This window comes from Passer domesticus, chromosome 5, assembly GCF_036417665.1.
Source record: "Passer domesticus isolate bPasDom1 chromosome 5, bPasDom1.hap1, whole genome shotgun sequence".
Classification (NCBI taxonomy): Eukaryota; Metazoa; Chordata; class Aves; order Passeriformes; family Passeridae; genus Passer; species Passer domesticus.
The window spans coordinates 42,419,691-42,425,746 of NC_087478.1; the positions used below are offsets into that span (position 1 = coordinate 42,419,691).

General features: G+C 40.1%; 1 long non-coding RNA gene across 1 annotated transcript; it reads left to right on the forward strand.

Annotated features, from left to right (window-relative positions):
- The first annotated feature begins 485 nt into the window (after nt 1-485).
- Nucleotides 486-5,521, forward strand: LOC135300355 (uncharacterized). Its single transcript, XR_010362248.1, has 3 exons — nt 486-898; nt 4,563-4,645; nt 4,753-5,521. It is a non-coding gene; the product is annotated as an uncharacterized LOC135300355 (long non-coding RNA).
- Nucleotides 5,522-6,056: the final 535 nt, after the last annotated feature.

Genomic DNA, 6,056 nt, shown 5'->3' on the forward strand with positions numbered 1-6,056 from the left:
TAGGCAGGCAGAGTGGGAGGGCATCACAATGTGGTCCAGTAGGTGCTCCCATTTACACCTTGTAAGAAAACTGTACAAGGAAGTAATCCATAAAATTAATCCTTAATATGGTGCTTATCCACGATTTTGCACATCTTTAAAGCACTAATCAGTTGACAAAGTTACAGGCAAAAACATAACTAAATTTCTGCCTACACAACCTTTTTATGAGGGCATGTAGTGATAGGAGAAGGGGGAATGGCTTTTAACTGAAAGAGGGTATGTTTACACTTGATAGCAAGAAGAAATTCTTGACTGTGAGGGTAGTGAGGCAGTGGAACAGGTTGCACAGAGAAGTTGTGGATGCTCACCCCTGGAAGTACTCAAGGCCAGGTTGGATGAGGCTCTGAGAACCTCAGTCTAATGGAAGGTATCCCTGCCCACAACAGTGGGGTTGGAACTAGATGATCTCTCCTTCCAACACAAAGTATTCTATGATTATGACATCTTTACTAGCAATTGAATAATTCCTAAGTTGTGAAATTACTTTAAAAAAAAATAAATCAAAAGAGACTCACAAATCCAGTTACCCAAAATAAGATAACAGAAATCACAACTTCTACATCTGCAACATCAGGCTGAGCAACTATCAGAAACAATGGCATGATGATGGCTCTGAGAAAACAGCTTTAGTGTCTGGGGTAGCAACAAGATTGCACCAGAAGGAATCATGAGGAAGACAGACACATTGATTTTGGAAATCACGGAGACTTATCACAGCAAAATATTATTCAGAACTGCATGATCATAAATTAAGTTTTCATAAGCATTTAGGAAATTACATTCTAGCTAATTCTTAAAATTGGTTAGATCACAACCAAAGACACTTTCCTTATTTCAAGACATGAAAGATGAAATGGTAAGTGTGCCACCAAGCACCTTTGTTCTTTGTCAAATCAGGAGCACAGTCCACAGAAAAGGAGTGTGTGTGCTTCACTTACAGAGAAATGTCTTGATGTACCTTAAGCTGTAAAAGAAGAAAAGTAGAGTTCCTTTTACGTGTCTGAAGTAGAAAAAAAATATCAGAACTCCCTAAACATACTAGACAATCTGTCCAAAGCTCTGCAAAAGTCAAATATTTTAGGAATAGAAGGCCCTTCACTTCAAAACAGCACTTAATTTATTTCAGGGAAGCCACTACAATTCACTGTGGGAGGAAAGGCATACAAAACATTCACAGCTGGAGATGCCTGAGATTAAAAGTTCCCAAGAAAGCCCAAAAAGGGCTGGCAAAGCCAGCTCCCCAAAATTACTAATGTAATTGGTATAATGTAATGCTAGCACTTCTATTATTACATAATGGATTTTACAGGTATTCAGCCATTATTTTTTCAGGAAGAATCAGAAATATTTACTGTCTTATGAAAGTTCCAGATGTGGAAGAACGTTAATTAAACAACAGTTTTCAGCTCTACAATTCTGATTTCAGTCATGACTGACTAATTACCCAGCTTTATCAGTTGAAAGCCAACTGTTATCTTACAGAAAGTTATTGAAACCATTTTAAAAATATTTCCATTTGCTTAGCCAATCTAAATATCAGAATTTTTTTTTCCAGAATCATAGAAGATGATTTAAATTCTTTGCCTGGAACTGAAAATCAATGCTATGTGCAAGCAGGGTATTAAACATGGTTTAATGTCAGCAAGAATTACACCACAGCCAGCAAAAGGTTCTTGTAACAATGCAGTCAAGCCAATTGTATATTGTCCCTTTCCAAGATCTCCACTGTTCAGAACCCTTTCAGATTTGTAAGACATTCCTGTTTGACAGATTTCAAAAACATTGCTATAATGCATAGCTCTTCACTAGGATTAAATTTATCCTTTTTTAATGAAGAGAGACATAGAAACTTCTGCTCTAAATTGTGTGTTTGCTCTAGTTATAAGCATAACTCCATCATTTTTTGAGGCAGCTAAAGACTCCCAAAGGCCACTACTGCCCCTTAACCTGGGTGGATTCCCTTCCCACATAGTCCTCCCTAATTTCTTTTCTTGTTCTGCTCTGAATATGGACATTTTTAAAATAACTTTTAGATGGTTTATATTCAAGAGAAACTTGATTTTCTGCCATGAAAAAAACATTAACTACAAAATTCAATGTAGCTTCTGAAAGGAATGTAACTGTCATTACAATATATCACTCTGTTTCCCTTTTCCTTTCCCCTCCCTTTCCCTTTCCTCTCTCCTCTGCTCTCCTCTCCCCAAACCACTCCTAATCCCACTGTTGCTTTACCTTACTACTGTGATGAACTGTGAACTCTTTTAGGAGTGACTGTCATACAGCGCATCCACAAAAGTTTTTGTCACGCTACCTATTCCATCCAGATACAATGCAATCTGTTTTCACTACATCTGGAAGTGGGTTGAGATTAGGTCAGGTGGCTAGAGAATAGTGCTAATAATGCCATGGGTATGGGTTCACTTAAGAGTTAGACTTGAGGATCCCTGTATGTCCCTTCCAACTCAGAATATTTTGACACTAAAGTGAATGAACAACTGTTAGTTAGAATTGACAGAAAATTATGTCTGTCTTTATTGTTCATGCTGTCAGTCCGATAATACTGGTCTGATTACAGGACTATTCTAAAACCAATGAAGTTATATTGAATTACTACTTGTTGCCACATCCCAAAACTTGCATAACTAAGGTTTATGAGCTGCTACATGCAGCATCTTTGAGTTCTGAAACCTCTTCTCACCAAAAACCTGCAGAACATTCTCATGGATTTCATACACAGAAAGTAGAGGCAGATGGGATGAGCTGAGCAAATATACTTGGCAGGATTCATGCACTAATATATCCAAAGATAAAAAATGTAAATTAGTTTTCTTATTTTATGTTACAGTCATAGATTTCAGTTCAATACTTTGTGGATAGACTGAGTCCAGTTATTCATGGACAGACTTCCTCCACCTGCTCTCTATTTAGGGAAAATAGTTATTATCATTCAAAAATAACAACTGATCTTCCTTGTCATAATTTCAGATATAGATAGCAGCTTCTCTGAACAGGACAGAACCATCAAGCATGTTTGTTGGTAGTTTTATTAATCTCAAATCATAGTCATTACTTATCCTAATACTGGTTTGTATTCACACACTGACTGCTTCTTGCTTACTGTAAATCTTTGGTCCTACTTTTGTTGGTGCACTTACTGATTCTGCTGGCTCTGACACTTTGGCACTTGTCCTGCTCCACCTTCTCCCCTGAGTTTCCTTCCTCTCCTCCCTCTAATGATTGGTTTCCCTAAATTCCATTCATTAGAGAGGTCAGGAACAGACAGCATCTCAGCCACATGGAAAACTGTTTCTTCTACTTCCCATTTTAGGATCATCTCTGTTCCAGATGTTTATAAGCATTACCTGGTTGTGAATTGCTGGTGTGCATTTGCTCAAAAATAGGCAACAGAGTGTAAGAGTATTAAATTGCAAAACACTGAGAGAAACAGCAGAAATTGCCAGCTGGTTGTTACAGCTGCTTGCCACACCTATAATTAGCATTGTCTCACAATTCCCATTCAATGGTGGTTTGTTGTTTTTGGTTTTTTTTTTAGCTCTGAATACTTCACCAGATCTCCATCTCTGTAGCTTAAATTTTCCATCTGGACATCTGCTTTGAGGCAGTATCAGTCATAATGGAGCAACAATGTATAAAAATGAATCCAAATAAAAGTATGCTTTGCCCACATTTTGCTCATGTTAAAGAACAAAGGTTAACTTTTTCTTTGGGAACTTTTATATCCCCAAATTTGGAGATAGAAGTTTGAAGCTTAGCAGGGAATAGCATGGTGTAAGAAAACTTTTTCTCACATACATGAGAGGAGAGGAGACATGGAGGAGGGTAGCCTGGGACAGGAATCTTAAGGATTCAGTTTTGGAGGAGTAAAAAGGTCAGAGCAAAGAGAAAAAAGCTGTCTACACAAGGCAGAAGGATCAAAGCCATCTAAGATGTGGTCCCCTTCAGAGCAGGCATCTCACAATTCTGCTGTAGCCAACATGACACAGGCAAACAACCCCCCTACACCTTGGAGAAGGTACACAGGAAAGGTGGGTCCATGCACAGTTAACCTGAAGGCTTCAGATGGCTCACACAGGGTATCCATATAATTGCCATCTTGGTGCAGATGCTTCTTAGTGTTTAAAAATCTCATTAAGTAGGGCTTATACTATGAAACATTTTCTATTCTTCTTAAGCCCTGTTAAGTGGCACACAACAAACCTGTCACAGAAAAAAAATTAATCTGAGACTGCAGAAAAGAACAAGGAAGTCATGCAGTTGTTTGCATCACCCTATCTTCATTTCTCCTGCAATCTTTTCTTTACAATAGAGTTTTTCAGGAACTTTCAGTATGTATACTGCAGGAATACATACCATTGGTTTGCAAAGACCCTGTACCTCATTCGATGCACACCAGATCTTACACAGAGATGCCTTCCAGAGAGCACTATTGGCTCTTCAGGCTTGCTGCTTCTTCTGCAGAAGTTGTAAAGCATGTGGTAAAGTAGATTTATATCTTCCAGAACAGAATGGACCATTCCACAGCTGAACACTTCCAAGAATAAATGGATTCTATATTTGTCTCTGCCACAGACTTCCACAAAAGGTACTTCATGGACCTGTGTTCTTTCAGAGATATGTACAGCTCCTTAGTACATGTAAAGAGTGAAGTGCCTGTGCTTAATAAATCCCTTGACTATGCCTGTTTTTCAGCCTGTATGCTGTCTTGTCCACAAATACCTCAACTAGAAGCCTGAATCTCTGCTACTGAGAACACAGGCCAACCAGAAGACTCAGAACTGGAGATGGCTGAACTGACATGTCCTGACTCCCAAAAATGTGGGAAAGAGTCAGAGTCTGCAAATCCTTCAGCCCCACAGCTAGAAAGTGCAGCCACACTGAGATCCAGATACTTCTCCTGAAGAAAGCATTTAAGGACTTCCTCCTTCTGGTAGACCTGGACAGCCACTGCACACAAGGCTTCCTGCAGCAAAACCACACTTTTTTTTGTCAGGGTCCTAGGTGCACCAAGATTCCTTACGGGTGTTGATGAAACTCACCTGGGGCTTCTCCCACCACCCTTCTCAGGGTCTAGGACTCCATTTCAACTCAGTCCAGAATGATCAATCCCTGAGCTAGAGATGCCACAGGAGTGCAGCCTCTAGCCCTGCCTCTTGTCTGGACTTCAGATCCACATTGCAGTCTTGTCTCCAACCCTGTCTCTGGCCTCATCTCCTTGTGTTCCCATATGGATACCCTGGATGAATCCTGGATCTGGGTCATCACTCCTCCAGTCTCGAGCTGCTGATGTAGCCTGTTACCAGCACCTAGCTATGCCCAAGATGTTTGGGTCTCATTGGAAAGCACCCCATTGGTTAGGGCACAGCCTGAAGTGGGGTGACCGTCAGCCCTGAGATCCCTGTCCCACAAAGGAGAATGCTGCTAAGGAGTAATAGACAACCTACTCTTGGGTTCACTTATAACACACTCAGTCTAGACCAGCTAAGAAATTGGTCAAGCTATGACAAGAAATCATTCTCCAGAACACCAGGTAAGACAAGCATTGCTCAAGTCCTGCCTCTTCTGGACACAGGGTATATGCCCAATTAAATTCCTACTTTTTTGTTCTTCCATTTTATAACTACTGTTCACTTACAGGAGTCACTGCTGACTCTAAATCTATGAGAGCTGATGTTCCTCATTCATCTCCCATATACCTCCCCTTTTTGAAGAGTATAAAGTATCATTAAAGCACCTTTCACAAAATGCTTTGGCAGTGCATCAGATCCCTCCAACCCCAAGCACCTTTTCCTTTCAGAAATTATGTCTGGGTTGGACACTGACACCTATAAAAAGCACTCACTTGAGTGCCATCCATCTATGAGCCTTCAGCCAGGCTATAAAATAAGGGCACTGACAAACACATGCCAAAACACAATGTACGTCAGTTTGAGCATCTACAAAAAACATTCCCCGTGATATAACAAGGGCAGAAATCCTATATGATTCCTCAGCCT